Genomic DNA, 24,680 nt, shown 5'->3' on the forward strand with positions numbered 1-24,680 from the left:
GCGCGCGCACACACACACACACACACACACACACACACACACACACACACACACGCTACTGTGTTCCACAGTGTGGAAGTCAGAGGACAACTTCAGAAATCAATTTTTCCCTTCTCCCTTGGGATCCAGGCATTAAATTCAGGTTGTGGAGCTTAGGTGGTAAGAGCCTTTACCCCCTGTGCTATCTTTTGGGTCCAGCATTTCTTTTTCTTTTTTTCCCTTGAGTTTTTATTTTTTATTTTTTGTTTTCAGTGCTGCAGCTGTTTCTTAGGGTCTTGTGCATACTTGGTAAACACCCCAGCCTTCTCATCCCTCCATTGATAGAAACAATGATTTTAAGAGGTAACCTGAGGCCTTTCCAGTCAGTGTACAGCGATAACCTTTGAAGGCAAATACTCCCATGAATCCCTTATAAATACAATAATCATGCAAATGTTGGTCCTCTCTTAGCTGCCTTAGAATGTTAAGCTTCCCTTTTCTTTAGAAAGGATGTAAAAGCATACATTTCTCCATGCTGGAATTGCTCTCTGGACTTAAAATAATTTGCTGTGGGTAAAAGCAAAGTTCAATGCTGCAAATGTGTGGCAATCCATCACATACCACGAGGTAACAATGGAAATATTATGCCCAGTCCTGGGTTCTTTCCACATTAATTTCCAGACAGGACCCACTGCACGCGTCCCACACATGATTTGTGAACGGAAAGCTCTCTGTGCTCTCTCTGGGGCCTTCTCATCTCCTGCCAGCCCAGACAACAAGATGAGTTTCTTTTTATAACGACAGGGCATGGAGATAATTTATCAACCAGAGAGCACAAACAATCCTTTATTCAGCAGAATGACAAAAGGTTATTTAGCTCCTGGCATCTACTATCGCTCTTGCAAGATCCAGGCCCGAGAGCCAATATGATAATTAATAAATTTCCAACATCTGGGCAATAAAACAATTTTTTATGAATGTTAAACAATGCCAGTGGCAAATGAAAACCGCCCCTTCTCATATTTATCTATCTGAACCCTTCGTTGCGTAGACAAATTCCAGCATGTTCTGGCAATAAAAATGGGGATAGCGATGACATACCAGGAAGATATCACACAATTGGGGAAATCCATATTGCTAAGTGTCATTTAATCATATGGACAGTGATGACATTACCCACTGAAGGTAATGGAGACTAACGGTTGCCAAGAATGGAATATTAAGCTAAATGACAGGTGTGTGACATTAATCATCCTAGTGAATAGGGGAGGTAAATCTAAAAAAGTGTGGGAGTCTCAGTTTCTCCCTTTGTCTACCAAGACACATTTTATTATTTTCATGAGAAAAAAAATGAAGAAATGATTGTGTAAATGATGTAGTTTGAAGATTGAGAGAAGTAATAACATATATTGTGATACATACATAATATATATTTATATATTTCCTGAATTCATATGTTTATATCTTGAATTCTTGGGTCCCCAACCTGAGCTGATGTCTTAGAAATCATTGAGTGTGATATAATGGGTGATGCATCTTTGTACAGTGATTACTTTATAAGACTACAGAATCCTCATGGGTCAGGTAATGCTTTTGTACAAGAAACCCCAGAGAAAGTATTTACCCCTACCTCACGTGAGGCTACTGTGAGACAGAATCTATAGAACACAGAGTGCATCCTAACTAAACACCAAACCCACTGACAACTTCACTCTTACAACCTGTTTCTCTTGAGAAATGTGTCCTCTGTGAGAATCTTCTATTGTTCATAAGCCACAAGTTATAACAGTACATGAAGTGAGATGGGGACATGAAAAGTCTTAAAGCATTAAACTTTAGAATCAAAATCAGCACTCATATATTTGAAGCTTTAGTCACAGTTTCTAACATGTAACAGTTTATGGAACTGTCTCTGCTTACATGAGTCCGACGATACAGACTCCAGGGATCGTTAAGGAGAAATAAATGCGGCCTGTGGTATTAAGAATATTTTATGAGACAGTATAACCAGCACACGTCATAAATCCTGCTTACCGTACACTGCAATTTATGAAAGAATCAATAGATGCAAATTGAAAACAACATATCTTGAAATAAAAAGTGGTTGCATTTAATTTAATTAAAATAGATTAGCCAGAGAAAATGTGCTCATATGTGTGATGTCGCCCTTTGCTGTTTAATTAACGTGTCTGTCTGTAAGATGCCTCTTCACCTATTTTTATTGATATCCACAATTAAGTATTTACAAAAAATTATATTTTGTATGAAATTTTTTGAAATTATTAGTTTTAATGACAAGTTATGACAAATTTGCAGTTTGAGGGGATGGGCATCAGGTAATTTGACAGAGTGGCATGTTCCACTATGACACATAAGTCCTGAACACACTAAGAGATAATATAGGTTTATATGAGGGGAATTGGAGAAATTTTCGTTTCGTTGTTTACATCTTGTTTTAAAATTATTTCAGCTTTGCTTATACAATTGTAAATTTATTCATAAGATTATAATCTATAGTCAAAATTTATAACAAAATATATGTGTCCTTGAACTTATTTTATTGGCAGTGCTATACAATCAATGGAACTTGGAGTTAAATGAATCTATTCTGTGAAAGCTCTGGATTATGTGATAAAAAAAATCCATAGACCACAAGTGAGAATAATCACTTATTCATTTGTTTTTTTTTATTCAAACATACTCAGTTGAAATCTTTAAAAATAATAGTATTAGATCATCTCTGAACCCACATAAACAGCAGTCTCTGTGGTTTGCTCTGATATTTACCACATATATTGCATGACCAATTAGCATCCTAGTTGCTCCTATAGGCAGAAATGTGAAAGCCTTGTTCTAAGGCATACAGAAGTTGCTAAGATTTGTGCTCAGATAAGGTGGTAAACCCTGTGGCATTGAAGAAAATAGAGAATGCTGAAGGATGACTGTATTCCTGTACTGCACTGTTGCTTTAGTTACTGGACTGAACCACAGGTATTAGCATCTTGTACATAATTTCTTAGTACTAATACATTAATATTTTGCTCAGGCCATTAATCTGAGGTCTAAAGCTGGAGAACTTACTGAGGTTCTACACTTATAAAATGCACCAGCTTTGGTAGCAATGCGAATGGGCAAATGGGTGCTCCAGAGAAACACCACAACATATGGCGAAATCAAAGCCATTTCTTTGTTTGCATTCTAAACTTGTCCTTGATCAAACCTATATATAAATCATTCACCGAAAGTATTCTTTAAAAAACAAATAATCATTAAGTCATTCAATGTCTGCTGAACTTTTCTCCCAAACCAAACCAAAGCTTTTGTATTTAGTAAATCAGTTTTGTCCACAGTGGCAGACACTGTGGCAAGAGCAGGCAATTATTAGTCAGTTATAGGTCTAGACATCTCACCAGTGTGTAGAAAGTTGAAACTTAGCATTTCTGTTAATGAGCTAGGTTGTCTCAGAGTTACACAGTCTCTGGACTGAAAGCTGTATTTATCTAGTTTTAGCTCATTAATGTCAAAGAATTATACAAGAGCTCTTCTACTTCTAGAAAGTCCTTACCAGAACCTACTGTATAACATTCCCCACAATAGACAAATGTGATCTGAATGCTTCAGATCTTTATATTTGCTTTATTCACAGGTTGTTAACTGAATGTCAGGTCTTGCAATGTCAATCTCACCACTGTCCTGAAGATCCGATCAAGAAATGTATGCATGATTTATGTCACATGTCTAGCATTGCCTTCTGCACAGGCTCTGCAGCTCAGTTTCTTTCTTTCTGTTCCATGTACCTTAGTAGTACGTGTCTCTTCTTTCTTACATAAAATACTACTGAAGGTTCTGACCTCCTTAACTGCTGCTACTCCATAGAGTTGTACAATTCTTTATGCTTGTAATAAGTAAGAGTTTGTTGAGTGACATTACTAAACATAAAGAAAGAAATCTTTCAGGCAAAATCGCCAAAACGAAAACACCCATATCATCATTTATAAGAACTTCATAGCTAAGCCCTAAGAAAACAATGACCATGAAAAAAAGCCTAGTCCTGACATAGCTAACACTGAAGGCATTTACATCTACTTACATTCTGGTCCTGAAAGCAAAGAGTTTACCTTGCTTGATTGTTCTGCACGAACACTTCTAACAGATGTATCTCTGAGATTGAAACTGTGGAAACTTCATGCATTTATCTCCTTTCACATCATGAATCATTTCAACACTGAAATTAGCTATCTTCCATCATTCACAAGCAAATCCATTCTCATTAGACTAAAGTGATGGAAAATATATAAAAATTAATGACTCATAAGTCTAGCAAAAATATATTCTATAATAATATTTTAAAAATCAAAATATATATTAAAGAAAACTCATTATTAGATTGTTATAATTTCTTATACTTGCAGATTTTCCTGAAAGGTTTGGCACTGTTGTTATCTAGCTGTTATTTTTACTTTTATATCCAGATTCACCATTAGTGAAAATATGCAAATCTGTAACTTTAGAAAATTGATTCATAAATTAGATATAAAATTTGAAATAAAAATTTTACTAAAGAAGAATGGTATCATGTCTATGACAACAATATAACATGTGTGGAACAGCTTCAAATGGAATGGAAATGGGTCTTAAAAATCTCTCTTAAAAGTATCTAAATGTTAATATACACATTTGTTTTATTCAACTACATATATATTTATTTAATATTGATATATACGCTACAGCATTGTTCTATCAGTCAGAGGTGAATAGGTTAGATGTCTGCATAGTAGTTTATTTAATATTCAGAGAGTAAATTTTATGAGAAAATAGTTAATGATTTCCTGTCCACATTCTTTATTACTAGTCCTATAGAAGAAAATTTTGAACATATTCTAGAAATGTGATTCTGTTTTTAATGCTGATGAATTTGTGGTGAGTCAGCTGAAAGGTCATCAACTTCCAAAGAACTTTTCAGTGTTTGTTAACAGAGAGGACCCATAGTGGGTGTGGGAATGGGCTGGGTGGGCAGCGCCAGTAGGAGGAGTGGAAGGATGAGCACACAGTCCTGGGACAGAGCAATGGATGAGCTTCACCCACCACTTCACCCACCACCACTAGGTATAATCCTCATCCCCTCAAACCCATCCTATCACCATCAGCCTCCAGGACAGAATTGCAAGTTACTGGAGAACCATATACCTACAGAAGCAAACAGAAGCCCTGCGGACTTCTGTCTTAATGAAGAGGATAGGAATATGGGATATGGAACTGAAGTGACAGACAAAAGTTCTTTCACTTTCAGTGGGCAGAGAAGCAAAGGTAAATCTGGCTCAGAGAGCTCCAAAGACAGAAGAGAGATACAGACAATTCCAAGAGAAATGATTGTGTGTCTCCTCTCAAAGCCACTCTATATGGCTTTCCAATTCCAAGTTAGGTTCTCTTTGATATATGGTAGGAAGAGCTTAGGTGAGACTGAAAACTTGTACAGGGAAGTATGCCTGGATTACATTGACTACGTGTGGTAGTTTCTGACATCTAAAATAATACCAAAAAGAAAACAGGAAAAAAAGTCCCTAAACAACAACAACAACAACAAAAATCACACAAGGTATAGTAGGATCTGTAATAAACATAATATGCGTCATAGTGATTCACATTATGACATGATTCTGATATGAAAATAATTGATCATACAAGAGGACCATGTATACATAAAGCAAAAGAAGTGCCAACCGTAATGCTAAGTACTGTGACCCAAAGGTACAAGAAGAGGAAGAAAAAAAACCACAGCAAAATAGAACTATGGTTACAAATACTCTTTCAGTAGTGATGTGTGAGGCACTAAAAGCAGACAAAAGAACACTAAAGTAGTTCTTTCGTATTGGAAAAAACACTGGCTATCCAGTTGTCCTGAAGACAGAATTTTACAGCACACTAATTCTTTCACTACCATTTATTAGTTACCTGATATGTCCCTCTCAGTGTATATCTACTATTTCATTTAATCAATGGGGCAGCATGAAGTACCATTGACATCTTCTTTTACAGCTGAGTAAACCAAACTATGGTTGAATAAATTACCCACATTCGCACAATTCTGTGTCAAACAAAAAGAGCTAGAAATCAAATCTGAATGTGCTGCTTCAATGCCATTGTCCTCCTCGATACATTTACCATCCTTTATGTAATTTAGCACATACCAGGAAAAGTGGACCATACTTAAGAGAATACAGTTCTTATGATAAGAATGAATTCACTCTAGAGTGCAGAAAGGAATACATATGCAATACATATTTAGAAAAGCAAAAATATATACACTGCATTTATAAATAATTCCAATAAGATAAATGAAAGTATCTGACAAATAACATGAGTTGATTAGAGTTGATCAGAGGTGCCAGTTAAAACCATAATGAGACACCTTGTTACTCCTGCAAGAACAAATATTATTTGAAAATTCCGAAAATAACAAATGCTGGCAAGTATCCAGAGAAATGGGGATTCTTGAACAGTGCTAGTGAAAGCGTAAATAGTAAGTCATTAAAAAGAAAAATATGAAGATTCTTCAAAAAGCCACATGATTCTGATATCTCTGCATTTACAAGGGAAATAAAATCATCACATAAAAGGCAAACCTCTTTTCATGTTTTTAAAGCACTATTCACAGTAGCCAAAATAGAGAATTGACATGCTTATTCACATTAAAGAAAATGTGATATGTGTCCAAAATAGGATAACACATCCATGTATAAAAAGATTGGTATCCTGAAATTTCAGGCAGAAAGAATGGAATTAAAATGATGAACTTATTTTACTTAAACAAAATAAAGTAGATGTAAAGAGAGAAAAATACCATGAATTCTCTTATATATGGGGACTAGGGATGTTGTCTCAAAGCAGAGAAGATCTAAAGCACCCATCAACAAGGACCAGAGAGAGGGAAAAGAAGAAGAGATGGAGAGGAGTGGGTATAGGTGCAAAAAAGACATGAAGAATCATTTTAAGTGATATGTACATATTACATAAATGACCTGAAACATCACATTGTTCTCAATAATTATGAAAAACATTACACGTTAATTAAAAAGGTAAAAAATAAATATATTAGTAATTACATTTAAAAATCACAAAATAATTGAATAATTGCTAAGTGCTATGTTGTAAAGAGCAAAATAGACCATAGTCATTTCTATGTAGTATTCCTAGAGTTTTAATTGTCTATTTTTGGAGGTTATTAGTGACCATAAGAAGTGAAACCTTCTGTATAAACAACAACTAAAGTCTGGTTAAGAAAATGCTACATATAACCACAGATTTTTTATTTTATCTGCCAGAGTTTAAAAGTCCTTTGCCAGCCACATAACTACGCTCCACTCTCACAACTCCGCCACGCTTAATCTGATAAATGATAACACTGCTTTCTGTAGATTCCTCCCATACATGTGGTGCAGAACAGAGTGGGCCTGAGCTTAACCTTTATTCTCCTCAATAGAATGTGTGTTTATTCCTATTTTCTTAATTGAGACTCCCTCCTCTCAGATGAAATTTTGTCCTGTAAAGTCTTGTTGGCCATCTAGTCTCTATTGCTGGACTTCACAAAAGGATCTTGAATGACTAAGGAAAAGACTGTGAGGAAGCAAAATCCTCACTGAGGTTTGAATAGTGTGCTGCTACTCCTTAAGTGATGTCAGAGGAGACAGGACAAAATGGATACATACAACATCAAGAATGAGAATACAGAAGGTCCTGGGAAATGCAGAAAGTACCTGGGTTACTATACCCTAAAGATGGAAAGGTTACAAAGGCTAAATTTTTATAGGCTAGCCATGGTGACAAGAAACAGTTAGTTGTTAGCATAAGAAATACTCCAAGACAAGGCAAGGTTTTAAACTCTGTACTGCAGGATGGCACTGTAATATTCAGTGTTCACTTTGTCTGAAAAAGGAGGGCCATTGTTGATTCAGAAACTCCCTCAGGATCTACATATGCACTAGTCCAAGAAAAATGTCAAAGCAACTTATGAGAGTGGAAAGAAAGGAAGGAAAAAATTCCAGGAGGGTTCATAAATAAAAAGTGAGCACTGGCTAGAGAGAATGAAAGGAGTTAGGCAATAAAGTTGTTTCTCTGGGTTTTTGTTTCTTTTTAACAGCAGCCATTGAGGAAGACCATCCTTTGCTGAGAGAGAACAGAAAGAGGAGTTCTGACATAATGGATTCAGTGTGGTGTAGATAAAAGACTTATCAAGCTTGAATCTCATCAAGGGAAGACATCAAACAGGTCCTGGGGCCTCTGTGGCTGTTGTTCAGAATGCGGTCCCTTAACTATAAACACTATTTATAAATTAGTCCTAATTCATTCTGACACTAAATATTAGGAAAATGCTTTAATATGAAAGAGGAATTTCTGGAAGAAACATAAGGGAATGAGAAACTATCAAAAAAAAAAATCAGGTGCCACTGAGAGGTTACAACAAAGAGGGCTGAGAATTTTGTGTGTGACATCAAGCTCTGGGGTAACCTGTCTGGGTGCAGAGTTCCTGCAGGGACAGTTGGAGGATGGACGAGGAATGAAGATGTGGACATCTTACTCCTACAAGGACAGTGTTTATAGAAACACTGCATGGCAGCTGGTTAGCATAGGTGTCAAGTGAGAGGCTGAGCGTTTCTAGCATCCTCACACTACAGAGCAAGTAAATCATGGGAACTCACATGGGCACTCCAGTTCTGCTCTCTTAGGAACATATTTCTAAATAAGCAGTTGAAGAAAAAGTAACTGAAGAAAAGTCGATGCAAGAGAAATAAAGGTGTTAATGACCACTATGGATGCTGGGGCTCACCTATGAGCTTAAAGGTCTTAGAAAGAGTTCCACATATTTCCTTGGGGATCAAACAAATGATTCATACATATGTTAAACATCAAGGACAAATAGAAAGTGTGTGGATCACACTGAATAACTAGACACAGCACTCCTCACCATCCACAGAAAAACACCCTCCAGAAAAGATGTGCCAGAGGAGACTAACAAAACACAACTGCAGTGCAGAGACCACTGGTGTTTCCCTGTGTCTACTGAAAAGTGGAGGTAGTGGTAACTGAATTGATTGCTTCTTATCATCAAGATTAATTGGCCATTTGTGACACATATGTGCCATTACAGACCTCCTAATTACTACATCTCTGATGCCTCTATTGTTCCATTTTGCAACCAATAATTCATGTGTGTTATTTCTTCTCTTTGGAACACAAAAGAAAGTGCTGTGAATGGAGGATAATGAGCAAAAAAAAAAAAAAAAAGAATCTCAGTCAGGGTCTCTATCTAGTCACTTTCCCAGACTTTCTCATAAAAGATGAGAATTACCAACAAGCATCACACTTACAGTTCTACATCCCATAGCACCTTGGAAACAGCATTAAGTCATTCAGGATAATTAGAAACTGGTAAACTAACAAATTAATAAGTTATCCCCAGGTGGCCTCGAAAAGATAATATGGTTCCTGCAAAGTGACAAGAGCTCCCAGGGAAAATTGCAGGCACAAGGAATACCAGGTACCATGATGCCTTAGTGGTCCAAAATTATCAACAATCTCAAAATACAGGGAAACAAATGGTTTAATTCCCAAAGTAAAATATTTTATAAAACACATATTTATAGAAATAGTTCTCATGGACAACTTCATTTTTATAAATTATCAGATGACAAGAATAAGCCCCGGTGCATTATCTCATGCTGCTCAGAGCTTGGCTGGAAGCCCAGAAGAGGGTCATGCCTTTATAATGATGAAAATGCAACTATAAAACATCCAGGGCTTCCGAAAGTGCTGTAAGCACATGGAAAATGGGGTTCCTGGACTGTGCTGTACACAGTAGGCACTCAGCAAACATTTGCTAATGAATTTATTTGTTCTTGTGTGGCTTGATTTTTGTGCATTTACCCTATAGACCTTAACAAAGATCCTAAGCGTCTAAGTCATTGCATATGAGGTTCAGTACTTGCGTGCCACCTCAGATTAGTCCTCTGATGTCTTGTGAGTTTTTCATCTGACTCAAAACTAAATATACGTGTACACATATAATATATATTTATTCATACATACATCAGTACATATACACATCATATTAAGGGTAATGAACAAGTAAGGTGTGTGCCTCCATATAGCATAATGAGATATAAATATATAGCTTTTCTCAGATAGAGACAAAGTTCTTTGTGTAACCATGGCTCTCCTGGAACTTACAGATAGACCTGGTCTACAGATAGACCAGGCTGGCCTCAAATGCAGAGATCCACGAGCCTCTGTCTCTCAAATGCTGAGATGAAAGGCATGAGCCACCACTACTTGGCTATGTTTTGTATATATAATTATTAAATGAATTATAATTCCTATGTAATTAAAGTTAAGTTTGTGTCACAATTAGCAACAATTCAAACATAATTAGGTACAAAGGATTGGAAAATATTTTAATTTCTGTGGCAACACTGATCATACTTACTCTAAACATTTAAACATGAACCAGCCCCACATTGTGAAGGTGTTGAGAACAGAAGGCTATCAGGGCCAGATCATTTCTAGCCAACATATACTGATATAGATATAGATATATATAGATATATTCAGTATGAGTCAGCTGAAAAACATGGCTGGCACCAGACATGGGGGCATATGAATCAGCACAATATGGCTGATACCAGATGTACTGAAGTAAACAGTGATGTAATCTGTTACATAATTATTTTGGTAGAGTACCACTTTTGTGTGATTGTGCATACTTATGGCCTTGAGGTCAGGAGCTTTAGCCTCATGCTGAGGGGGAACTTTGTCAGCCTGCCTCATGTGTTTGTCTGTAAGCCTGTGTGTCTGTATGAGCCAGGGTACCTGCCTACAGTTGTCTGCCTAATGATCTGTGTGTTGATGTTATCAGGTGGTGGCTCCCCACAGTTTCCAAGATCCTAGCCTTTCATCCTCCTCTTCCTTTCCTGGCATAGGGACATGGCCCTCACAGAAGGCCAGGTGGGAAATAAGTATTGACAGAGTATAAAGTATGAGTTCTTATCAGACAATGCCATTTGTTATTTCTTTTCCTAGTCTTCCACATAAAGTATTTATATGCTAAAACAGACCTATTCTATACTTGACTAAGGAAAGAAATTGTTTACATAAAGACTGACCACATTTAACTGTCAGGTTTGGACACTACCTAAATTCATACTTTGCAAAGTTAAAAGAGCCATTAGCTAAAAACAGTAAATACAACTTATGACAAAATTAACTGTGATGACACCATGGAGGTAGTTCACACTCTCTGGAATGTGCAGGAGCAGAGACAATTGACTTATGAATACCGTTCATAAGGTGGGATCACTGAAGGAGAAATAAGAACGCAGGACAGGACAGAGCTTGGCAAGAAGTAGACACCCCATAAGAGGGAACTTGAGTTGCATCTCTGTGAAAAGCAAAGTCACTCAAGCAAATGAGCCTATTTAATTTGACAAAAGGTGTAGGGAAACTGGCATCCATCACTCTGGAAATTGGAATTAAAGTGAATATGAACTTGAGAGGAAATAAATTATTATGTCCACCTAATAAACAGTGTACGGATGCTCTAAACAATAAAATGTTTCCTTTACATACCCAAATATATTCAGGTATATATGCATATTTATTGTGTTATTGCATATGTAGATGTTCTTCTAGATACCATAAGGTAAAGATACATTGGTCCTAATAACCTGAAAGTAAACATTAAAAACAGGTTAGGTAAGCTATACCACTAATATACTTTTGTAGTATAAAAGCTTGCCTTTTATGAATGAAATGTAGTAAAACGTTCAATTTTAAATTGCCAAGTGTTTTCACCAGTTGAAAATCAAGAAATTTTTAAATGAGAAGATTGATTTAGAGATACTTTTCTTGACTTACAAGTAAGCTGTGGCTATATGATAATGTAAATATATGCTATTTTGATTGTTCTGTGACGATATGCTATGAAACACACATATGAGCATATAATTTTACCCCTGATATGAACACAGAGAAAAAGTGTATGACAGCTTGAGAGTTGATCTGTATGTATCTACCCATGTGTAGAAGAAGACTTACAGAAGGCTTTCTGCACAAACATGATGACAAAAACAAAATCCTTTCTGTAGAGAAGCAATGTAATTTGTACTCACATAAAATCACATATGTATTTCTAATGAGGAAATATTTAGTGAACAAACATTCACCTATGCTCAACACCCCAGACTATTCTAGAAGATTGCTACCCAAAATATGGATGTTGAAAAAACAAAACTAGACCTGGTGGGCACACAGAGGAAGGGGAAGCAGGCTATCTTGAAGATACCTGATAGGCTGTGGTCATATGGTTGGGGAGGAGGTCCCCTTCTGTCAGAGGTCTAGGGGCGGGAAGAGGAAGAAAGAAGGAGGAAGGTTGGGAATGGGAAGATACAAGCACAAATGAGAGGATAACAAGTGGGATGTAATCTGATTAAATTGTAAGAAATTAAAAATTTAAAAACAAAAGGAAAAAGCAAAACTAACACCACTGTGGAAGGAGGCACAGGTGCTGAAACCTGAATCACCGCACAGTCTCAGACTGGTTTTTGAGGAAAATTTCAAATATCCACAGGAAGTTAACAAAGAACTGTGAACATTGCTATACACCAGTAATGCTCAACCTACGGGTCAGGGCCCCCTTTGGGAGTTGTATGTCTGGCATATCACAGATTAGATGTTTACATTACAATTCATTACAATATGAAAATATTTACAGTTGTAAAAAGGCAAAAAATAATAATTTTATGGTTAGGGATTTTAAAGGTATGGCATACATAGACTCATGTGTTTGAATGTTTGGCCCATGGGAAGTGGCAATAGGTACAGCCTTGTCGGACGAAGTGCGGGGAGAGAGCTTTGAGGTTTCCTATGTTCACCCTGTGCCTAGTGTGGAATGCTTCTGTTTCCTGTGGCTAAAGATGTATAGTTCTAGACCCTTCCAGCACTATGTCTGCACACTGCCGTGCTTCCCACCATGATGATTATGAACTACGTCTCTGAAACTGTAAGGTAGCCCCAACTAAGTGCTTTCCCTGACACTAAATAAGTCACTATAAATTACTTACATTTAATAATTGTAAAAAACTTTAAACTAAAAATTAAAAGCAAAATATTTCAAAATACCTAGTATTACAAATTATCGATTCAAACTCAGGTACGAAGAAACTTGGACAAGGAAAACAAAGCAAAATAAGGCAGAGCAAACATCCTGAATGTTGAGTTGTTTCCGGAGCAAAAAGAGTTCAGTTTAAATCTAACAAGATAAAAATTGTCTGGTGAAAAACAAATAATGATACTCTGCAATATACCAATAAATCCCAAAGATCTCACAAGACATTGGTAACAACCAAAATAAAATTGCCATATATTAAACACGTGAAAACTAAGAGTTTCAAACCAGCCTGAGGACTGAAAGTAGAGACCAAGACAATTATCTGAGGGAGACTCACAGCTTTATGTGATCATCATTCATCAGTACAATGACGTACTGGGGAACACATCAGTTATACAGAAAGAAATTTCAGGAATTGTGATGATTAGAAGAAAATATGGAACTGAGAAAGTTGAACAATGGGAACTGCATGAGGGAATATTGTAGGCAGAGAAGAGCACAGCGAATTTGCAGATAGGTTGTTAGATGGGAAGTTGGTTTTGGAACAAGGAGTACTGTATTTTTCAGACCATAATACGCACTTTTCCCCCTCAAAAGTGTGTGTGAGAGGAGAATTAGGATGTGATTCCTTATGATCTGATTGCTGTTTTTACAGTTTTTCTTGTTTTACTGCTCTGAAAAATGGGTGTGTTTTATGGTCCAAAAAATATGGTATGACCAGTGTGACCATGGCTCCAGTTTAATGCTCAGTAATAACACTACTTTGACCACTACATTAATAGTATTGATTATAATGTTTGGTAATCTGAACAAAGTAGAGTGCACATGTTAACATCCATTCTGGAGTTCAGAAAAGAGCTGTGTGACTTAGTTATTTCTTTGAACCCTATGAGTTTTGGAAAGATATAACAGACCCACACACTATGAAGCAAGTACCTCTACATGCTGAGCCATCTCAACAGGCCAGAGTACTTATTAAATATCAGAGCCTAAAAATGCCTTAAGGACAATATCAAATTTTTACCTTGCAAGGACAGCAGGAAGAGAAAGGAGGGGCATTTCAGAACTAGTGCTCAAACACTTCTCAGTTTAGTGAGAGCTAGAGCTAGATATATGTATTCAAAGCACCTAGTAGATTGTAATCACTGTGTACAAATAAAACCATAGGTAGGCATGCACAAAAGTAAAATCTTAAATGCAAATATGCAAAAGCAATGCTTTAATTGTGGGATAAAACAATGCAAGTGACCACCGGGTGCTTATCAGAGAGTGTGAACCAGTTAAGTGTAGTCTTCACTTTGCAACAGATGTAGACCATTACATAAAACCACAATCAAAACACGGAGTCGTGGAACTCAGTTTCAACAGATTCAGTCAAAATAAATAGATAAGGACTCCTGCACTTAGCACCTAAAGCCCGAGGAACAGTACAGAAGAGGGGTTGAAAAGACTGTCAGAAGTAGAGGATCAGGAAGTGTGCTGTGAGACTCTGTCTCCTAGGAATCTCAGAAGTCACACCCATGAAATTCCACCAGTATGACTGTCTACACATGGGCTAAAAAAGGACAATAATAATAGATACTCCAATGTGGGTAGGTGAAAGCCTATGTGGTCGCAATTCTACATAAAGAACCTCAGGCAACTAAGGAATACTGAGAAATAGTCTTCCCCTTGGAAGACTATACCAGCTATCCATTACCATATGGTTAGCCTCAAAATCCAGGAGTGGGGGACTTGAAGGGAGGAAGTTAATGAAACCATATTGTTAGCTACCCTGCAAGTTTTTTTTTTTTCAACAAAGCTAAATAAAAGTTTTTCAAATTAAAATGATTTTCACCAAATGAAAGTCTGAAAAAGTGTGGATTGGAACTAAAAATATCTAGGTGACTTATGTAAAAGATGTTTCTTTCTTTTGTGACTTGTCTAAAATGCAAATAATGATTTAAAAGAAAATACATCACTGCATTGAGAGGTTTGGAAGGTATGGAGATGTAATATACAAGTGGGGTATACCATGGTTGTAGGAAAGTGATGGCAAAGCTGGGAAGTGGATCTAAAGGGACTTAGGGTGTCTATAAAATATGTATAATGATACAAACTTTAGTCCATCACAGTTCTACTATGCATGGTCAAGAAGGTTCATGAAGGATTATGAGATGTTTGTTGTCATGAAAGAAAAGATATCATTCTTTTCATTGGTGGAGGCACTCATTAATTTCCCATGTTTCAGTAAATAGCCCCAAGTTATACAAGCAACCATAATTAAGCTCAACTAGATCTCACACACACACACCAAAGAAGTGAGATGGGGCTGAGAGCAAGAAAGGTCTTAATAGAAGAGAGAGTGTAATGAGAGAAGGTAATGAGAATTAAATGATCAAATTCCTTATATGTACTTATGAAACTGTCAAACAACAACAACAACAAAAATTAATACAACCAAAGCCCTAGAATCTAGGTGTCTGCCTTAAGAAAATGGAGTGGAAAGCTCTGAATCACAAGTAGGAAAAATCATAATAAATCACAGAAGGAAAAGCAAAAGTCAGTCAAAAAACAGTAACACATTAGAGAAAATGAATAGGTACAAAGGTGTATGCCCTTGAAAATGTCAATGAAAGTACTGAACATACAGCAAGTAGGTAATGTGGGCTGAATTTTCAAATAAGAAGTATTAGGGAGGCAAATATAGTACCACTGTAGGTGCTAACTACACAGCGTGTAGAATAAGAGAACAATACACCTTGTGAAAATACATGTGACAACACAGATAAGACAGTTTCATTGAAAGAGGCATTCTAACAAAAACTCTTTTTTCTTTCTTTTTTTTTTTTTTTTTTTTTTTTTTTTTTTTTTTTTCGAGACAGGGTTTCTCTGTGTAGCCTTGGCCATCCTGGACTCACTTTGTAGACCAGGCTGGCCTCGAACTCACAGCGATCCACCTGCCTCTGCCTCCCGAGTGCTGGGATTAAAGGCATGAGCCACCACGCCCAGCACAAAAACTCTTTAAAATAGGTGATTTTAAAGATAATTAGAAAAATTCTAAATATAAAACTTAAAAGCTAGATGTTTTGATTTATGAATGTTATTAAACAATTACAGACATTAAAGAAGTCATTCCAACAAAAAAAAAATTCTGATAATAAAAATAGAAAAGCTTTACTATTTATGTGGTAAACTTTACTGTGTCACAAAACTAAAATTAATAACCTTCATTAATACTGGTACAAAATCATTAGCAAATATTATCTAATTGAAATCAGCAATATCCAAAATAAGCAAAGCAAACAAGGAATGCAAAGTTGGCTTAATAGCTGAAATTAGTCACCGTGAAATTAACAATGATGACTAAAAAGGAAAGCCAGTACTCAACAGATTATTTTCAAAACTATTAAGTGGTTATAAACTAGAAAGCATATGACTTGAAATAATAGAAAAAGTAATTTATACTGCTATACTCTTATACTATTTTTCAAGTTTCCAAGACAGTGTTTATATAAACCAGTAGGTATTGATTATAACTCTGTCAAGTTAACCAGATAAACAAGCGTTAGTCAATATCTTGCTATGTTAAAAGACAATAGACTCTTAGGTTAGTCAATGTCTTATAATGAAACAAGTGAGTAAAGTAGAAGTATAATGATTATATATATTTGTGAGTCTAGCTGCTTGAGGCTGATAGCCAACTTGATGCTATCCAGAGAACGTAACAGGGCCTTGTCTCAAAAACATAAAATCTCTGGCTTACAATCTTCTTAGCTGTACAAAAAAATCATGAATACTTCCCCAGTCCTGGAAACAAACAATATCTACTTTTATTATATTTTATTTTATGCAAGAAGTCTTGGTTAATTCAATAACATGAGAAAATTAATATAAGCACATGTAGAGAGCACATTTATGGTCAACCCAAATATCTAAATAAAAGTATTTATGAAAAAGAAAAGGAATCAATGTAAAAGACAGTCTTAATATCACTAGGCTTACAAAACAGATGCATAGATGGTAATAAATACAAGTTATATTTTCCCAGACTCTTGGCACAGTTAGCAATAAAACGAATAATATCCATGACAACTTCTCTATGTGAAGTATAAAGAGGTAAATTTAATGGGAGACTTGAAAAATATGTGAAAGACATTGGAAATCTACACACAAAAGTTAGGAATAGACAAACAAGATCAAAGGCAATACAAGATCAAAGCAAATAAGGTAATATGCCATGTCCATGGGCTGGAAGATGCCTGCTTTCTCATAACAATCCATGGGCATGTACATCCACAATAAAGTCACTGCATCTTTTCTTATAGAAATCGATGACGAGACTGCAAAATCTATAATCTATAAGCAAAATCCTTTGAAAGACCACTGAATAGCTTATAGTGCCTGATTTTAAAACTTAGTATAAAAGAATAATCAAAGTGAGTCCAACCAGCACAAAGTTAGACATGCAGATCAATGGAACACAAATATACCTTCAGTGACAGATTGACACCTTTTCAGGCAATTGATTTTTAACAAAAGTGACAAGATAATTTGATGGAGAGATATATGGCCTATCAAAAATGATACTGGAATAATGCTGTCCACAGACTGTACCTCACATAGCACGAGAAAATATAGTACATACATGGTTCTAAAAGCTAATTTAGAAGATGAAAAATAATGAATGAATTCTTTTGACTTTGAACAAATCCATTCTAATATTGGACATCAAGATGACAATGTTACAAAAGAAAAAAAAATGATGAATTTTTTACAGAATGAAAACCATAAACCTATTTATCATGCACCAATGAGCAAATGAGATTCTGGCTTGAATCTCCAGAACAAAAAGTAAATAAGTAACAGTTAAAATAAAATAAAAATAAAACCTTCGGTCTTCAAAATCTGCCCTTTGAAATAGACTTTTGAGTTGATAAGTTATCTCAGAGTAAGGTACATTCCTTAAAAGCTTGATGTCACAAGGTCTTGTCTCAGAACTCAGTTTGCTTTTCATAAGCTTTAGTTGTTTGGTTACACATATAAGCCAGAAGCCTGGGAAGTACAAACAGGCAGTTCTCTAAGACCCACTTTGTGAGCCCTAGTCCAATGAGAGATTGGGTACCCAAAGGCACTGGGTAAAAAATGATACTTAGCCTCCATCGGCTAGACAGAGAACTACAGACAAACATGGGATACTTAGAGTCGAAGAAAAATCTTCCCCAGGGAAGACCAAATCAACTGATTATTCAATCTGAAATGGTCATAATATTACTCACACTGAGCAGATTGCACTTATATACTTAGGAATGTATATTACATAATGTACACATATAAATAATATGTATATAATCCTAAATATATTATGTGTGTGGTGTGAATGTGTATGTGTGTATAATATAACATGTGTCACACACACACATATACACACACACCAACAATGATTACGATTACAGTTACAAAAGAGAAGCCGTGAAGCTAACAGAGAGCCAGGAGGGACTGGTATACAGGAGGGTTTTGAAGAAAGAAAGGAAAGACAGAATGATGTAATTATATATCTTTTAATCTCCAATTTTTTAATTTAAAAGAAATATATTGAATAAAGATGCTACTTACAAAAGAGGACAAAGTCCATGATTCCAATGGCATGAACATTCATAGATTCTAGGAAATGAATCCAGGCAGTAGAGCAGAAGACCTTGCCATGAGTTGATTTTCTGTATGGGTCACAAGAGAAATTAGGAGATTAATTTGATACTTAGATGCCCATGAATGTTTATAATGTCCTATTTTGTTGTTTGTGATATGTGAATTAATAAAGTTCAGTGTCTTAGAAAATCCCTCAAACATTCTTGGAAAAAAAGAAAGTTTTCTTAGTATAGATAAGTGTGTCCCAAATCTTACAGTTATTATAGGACAATAGTGACATAATAAACAATTTCTCCCTAAAATCAGGAGAAAATTATTGGCATATATTTAACCCCAGTTTTCCTGGAGACATATGGTGGCAGTAAGATTAAACATAGTATGGATAGATAGAGAAATATATAAATTTTAGATAAATGACAGAGATAGGCATATAAATGACAGATAACAACATATATAGAAAGCATATGAAGGATAATAGCTAAATATATACAATAGATAATTAACAGATTATATAGATTAGATTCATAGATGTGTAATCAATGGATACATATGGATAAATGATAGATGATAGTAAAGGAAAAACATTGAATATCTACAGACAAAAATTGTTCTTAGGCAAATCTTAAAAAGCAAGTTAAAAGAAAAAATAGTATGCCATACCACATTAAATAATAGTTCCCACGACTAAGGTAAAACATGAAGAAAATAAATAGGAAAGCAGTACACTTAGAAACTTACAATGATACTAAACACTATAGCTGTTGACAATGGAAATAGAGACACAGTTTTCTTCCAACATTCATAAATATTTAGGAACTATCAAGAAACGACTGAACATACAAATATAATCATCAAATAAATAATTTGGGTATTTTCAATAAATCATTTCTATATGTGCTAAATATTTCTTCTCCAATTTTAAATTATTTTTATTTTTTTAAATTTTTTTATTAATTTATTCTTGTTACATCTCAATGGTTATCCCATCCCTTGTATCCTCCCATTCTTCCCTCCCTCCCATTTTCCCATTATTCCTTTCCCCTATGACTGTTCCTGAGGGGGATTACCTCCCCCTGTATATGCTCATAGGGTATCAAGTCTCTTCTTGACAACCTGCTGTCCTTCCTCTGAGTGCCACGAGGTCTCCCCCTCCAGGGGACATGGTCAAATGTGAGGCACCAGAGTACGTGAGAAAGTCATATCCCACTCTCCGCTCAACTGTGGAGAATGTTCTGACCATTGGCTAGATCTGGGTAGGGGTTTAAAGTTTACCGCCTGTATTGTCCTTGACTAGTGCCTTAGTTTGAGCAGGACCCCTGGGCCCAAATCTGCCTATCATAATGTTCTACTTGTAGGTTTCTAGGACCCTCTGAATCCCTCTACTTTGCTATTCTCCCATGCTTTTCTCATCTAGAGTCCCAATAGGTTTAAATTATTTTTAAAGTTTTATTCACTTTACATGCCAATTGAGGTGCCATTCTTTCCTCCTGGCCCCACCTTCCCACCTTCATCCCCTCCACCCTATTTTCTTTCCCCAGTACTCCAAGACGGGGAGCCCTTCTCTCCTACCAACTGACTCTAGCCTATCAAGTCTCATCAGGACTGCTTGCATTCTTTTCCTCTGTGGCATGGTAAGGCAGCCCATGAGAGGAAAGTGATCAAAGTCCAAGCAACAAAGTCCCTGGAGAGACACACCACACTTCCCTTAATTGTGGACCCATATGGAGACTGAGGTGGCTGGGAGTGCAAACTAGTAGAAGCACTTTGGAAAACAATCTGGTGCTATCTCAGAAAATTGAGAAAAGCTCTACTTCAAGACTCAGCTATACTACTCCTGGGAATATACCCAAAAAGTGCTCCACCATACAACAAGAACATCTGTTCAAATCTGTTCATAGTGCACTATACATAATAGCCAGAAACTGGAAACAACCCAGATGTCCCTCAACCAAAGAATGGATAAGGAAACCATGGAACTTCTACACAATGGAATACTATTTAGCTATCAAAAACAAGGACATTATGAAATTTGCAGGCAAATGTATGGAAGTGTAAAAGACTATCTTGAGTGAAATAATTTAGACCCAGAAGAACACACATGGTATAAACTCACTTATAAGTGGATATTAGCCATATGATATAGGATAACCATGTTATGACCCATCTAAAGAAGCTACGTAACAAGGAGAACCCTAGGGAAGCTGCTTAATTTTCATTTAGAAGGGCAAATAGAATAGACACTAGAAGCAGTTGAAGAGACATAATAGGATGGGAGCCTACAATAATTGTCCTATGAAAGATTCCACCCACCAGGGGATCAAAGTCAAAGCTGTGTCTCAAAGACCAACTTTAGGCAGAGCTCAGGGAGTCCTGTGGATGAATGGGGGCAATATAATGACCTAAAAGGAACAGAAACTCCACAAGAAGATGAACATATCCAACAAATATGGGCCAAGGGGGGCTGGTGAACACTCATGCACCAAACAAGAAAGCTGCATGAAGAGGACCTAGCCCCGCCATCACTCAGACGTAGTTAAATATTGCTCATTTCTAGTTTTCCAACTGGTTGATTGACTATATTTTTCCACAGCTCTGATGTAGTTTTGGTTTGAGTTTTCCATTTAATGATAAATTATATTGGGTAATATTTAGGCTCCCTGTACTGCAATTTTATCTTTGTATTTTGTATTCTATGAGTAATATATCTCTGTATTATATGAGCAACAGGGTAGTATTTTCATGTGTTGCTGTTATCATAAAAAGAGCTTATGCATTTTAAAGGATTGGAATTTTGCCTACCACATGGTAAATATTAAAAACTTACCTATTACAATATTATTACATATATACACTAAAAAATGTACATCAGTCTAAATATACTTCTATAGAAGAGCATGAATTATAGTTTAAGGATAGCTAATTCTCAATGTTATTAGCAGTTGTATTTGATGAACACAAACTGCAGTTTGTCTTGCAGTTTTTGTCTATTAGATATTAAAATCAAGCTGTTTTATATTCTTTGTACCAGAGTACACATGCAAATGAATCTCTTTACTACTTAGACCAAATATGGAACACATCCAGAAGGCAGAGACTCCAGTTCATATCTCGTAAACATGCCTGGACAGAATTCTCAGGCAAGTGACTGAGCAGCTGTGTGACCTGAGGCTTGATATTTAATGTTGCTCAGCTTCAGTTTCTTCATTTGGAAAATGAGGTTGATAACACCCCATAGGCGTGTATTTAGGAATAAAAGAAATTTACTATGCATAAGACTTCAATACAAAGTACAGCATGTAATATAAACTTAGTAAGTGAAGTCTTAATTTTTTACAACTCAGGAAATATTTACTGTTATGTAGGATGTCTCAAGAGCCATTGAAAATAATCCATAGCTGCAGGATAGGTCTGGAAAGTGTTTTGTTCTAGGAGAACATCTAGTTACATACTCATGTTTGCCATGCCAGACTGTTGATACACACACCAAACACATTTTTTAAAAATGAGATGGGGCTTCATCTATGTTAGGCAAACCTTGAACTCACAATATGTCCAAGAATGACCTTGAACTTTTGACATCCCCACCTCCTTCATTGGAGTGGCACACCTGGTTTCATGTTCAAAATTTTAAGCCTAAATCAAAGATCCTGACTAACATGATTTATACGTAATATCACATTTGTAATAAATCAGAACACACTATTTGATCAAAGACTACAGGTCTTCCTTTGTTAGTCTTCAAATCAATTCTACATTTCTATTATCCTCCTTATTCTGACACTTGCATTTACAGTGTATACTGATTTAATATTTTATTCAAAATCTTATTCTGCTAATAATATTTTATGTAATTATGTATTCTCTTATTGTGGCCAAACATCTTTCTAATTTATTCACTTTTAATACAGACATGAACAATACACATGCAGGCTTATTTAACTTTGCCTTAGCAATACCCAAACACACAGGAAATTCTAAGGCAGTAAATGATTTCGTTTATAACTTTCATCTTTATCTGCTTTCCAACTTTGCTTGATTGACTCATAAGAAGTACATGTCTATCCACAATGCTGTGAATGTAACAATTACCATGCCTAGCACTCTAATCATAAGTGAATTATGCACCATATCTAAGCAGGTTAACATTAAAGGTTTAGGCTCATTAAATGATTATGTGTGACAGCTCTACCTTACACAGAGGTCTTGTTGGCAGATGCAGAGAGACCCATTCCAAACAGTTACAGAAGTTAACATTCCTTGACACCCATCATATGACAGGTGGAGCATTAAACATTTCTCATGCATTTTCTCCTTAAATACTTGTATCAGTTTCATGATGTGAATAATATTATATCTGCTAGTTTATGTGGCTTGGGAAAATTGCATAAAAGCATAAATTGCATTAAAATAATAAATGTAAGTTAAAACCTTTGTTTCCAATCTCACCCTTGCCATACTTCCCAGTGAGGAGAAACTTCAGAGAGCAATTGATAAAGTCTCAGGTAACAAATAGCTACAGAACAATCTCACTTAAGTCAGGGTCTAGTGACTGGTGCTAGCAACTAATGATACATTTATTACAACTTTAAATCTGGACTCTACAAATGTTTCTATAGAGCACTGAAGAGGGGATTTGGAAAGCAGATGAGAAACCTTGGGAACATCAGAAGCAATCAACTATGAGACATTTTAAAGTTACAGGCATGATAGTCCAAACTGACAGAGGGGGGTTGACAAACTAAGGAAAATTACAGGGCATGAAGGCAGCATGAGCATAAAGAAAGGCCAGAAGAAAACTTAAGATGCAGTCAGATAAAGAAGAATGAGAAAAGATTAAGAGGGTTACAAAGGGAACTAGATACTTAAAATTAAAATTTATATGGGAGAAGGCATGTGATATTACTTAAATGAAAGTGTCTAAAGATTTAGCAAAAAATATATATAAAAGTGTGTGTAGAAAAATTAGAAATTTTGGGGCTCCAGAGGAGAAGCTCCAAAAAAAAGTGGAAGAATTATAAAAGAAAAATTTCAAAGAGGTAATGGTTATCAATTCCATGATAGATTAACTACAAATGCTAAATAGAATACACAAAATAAACCTTAGGTATACCACAATGAAAATCACTCTATGTAAAAAGACACAAAGGACAAGAGAAGAAACACAAGTAAATTACTTGTGAATAATATTTAAATGACACTAGATTTATCACTAGCAAAACAGACAACAATTAAATGAAAATTATTAAATTTCTCTGAGAAACACTGTGGTTACCCTGAAAGGCCACACTTATCATAACATAAGACAGAGTCAAGATATATATTTGAGATATATGTAAGCAAAAGTATACCACACACATTTTATGAAAAGAAATAATGAAAATTCAGTTTAAGAAGATAGAATTTAATTTAGGATGAACCTCCAGAAAATAAAAAATAATGAAGAGCAGTGAAATGTAAAAATACATTGCCCATAGCCAAAAGATCTTTGATGCTAACACACACACACACACACACACACACACACACACAGACAGACACAGACACACACACTACACACACACACATGCCAATACACTAAGGTTTAGGTAGAAATTAATTGAGGGACAAAAATCCTAAAACAGGAACTTCCAAGATAGTGTCCAGTGTGTATTCTATTTAAGTGGCAGATACTAACGTTATGGTGAATAACCTAACAGCTGAACCCAAACATTGACATAGGTTTTTCCTAGAACGGAGGGGGTATCTGAGGAGCTGTGGATGCACAGTTGCAGGGCCCCTTCAGCTGTCTCTCAGGTCCAGGCATCTCACAAGATCCCAAGGTACCTGTGTGGTCTACCTATATGGAGCATGGGTCCTTAGCTCCAGGGGTACTCCGTTAGAGCAATCAGACCTTGGATCTCTCCCTCTTCTATAT

General features: G+C 35.9%; 1 protein-coding gene across 12 annotated transcripts in view; it reads right to left on the reverse strand.

The window, feature by feature from the left end:
* Nlgn1 (neuroligin 1) overlaps positions 1–24,680 on the reverse strand; it is a 901,455-nt gene that overhangs the window by 791,364 nt on the left and 85,411 nt on the right. For 10 of the 12 annotated variants that reach the window (XM_051156978.1, XM_051156977.1, XM_051156979.1 and 7 more), the window contains one exon: positions 18,734–18,834. The exons of the other annotated variants lie outside the window; for them this stretch is intronic. The gene's annotated coding sequence lies outside the window, so the exon portion shown is untranslated. The remainder of the gene's footprint in view (positions 1–18,733; positions 18,835–24,680) is intronic. 12 annotated transcript variants of the gene reach the window in all.

This window comes from Acomys russatus, chromosome 15 (assembly GCF_903995435.1).
Source record: "Acomys russatus chromosome 15, mAcoRus1.1, whole genome shotgun sequence".
Lineage (NCBI taxonomy): Eukaryota > Metazoa > Chordata > Mammalia > Rodentia > Muridae > Acomys > Acomys russatus.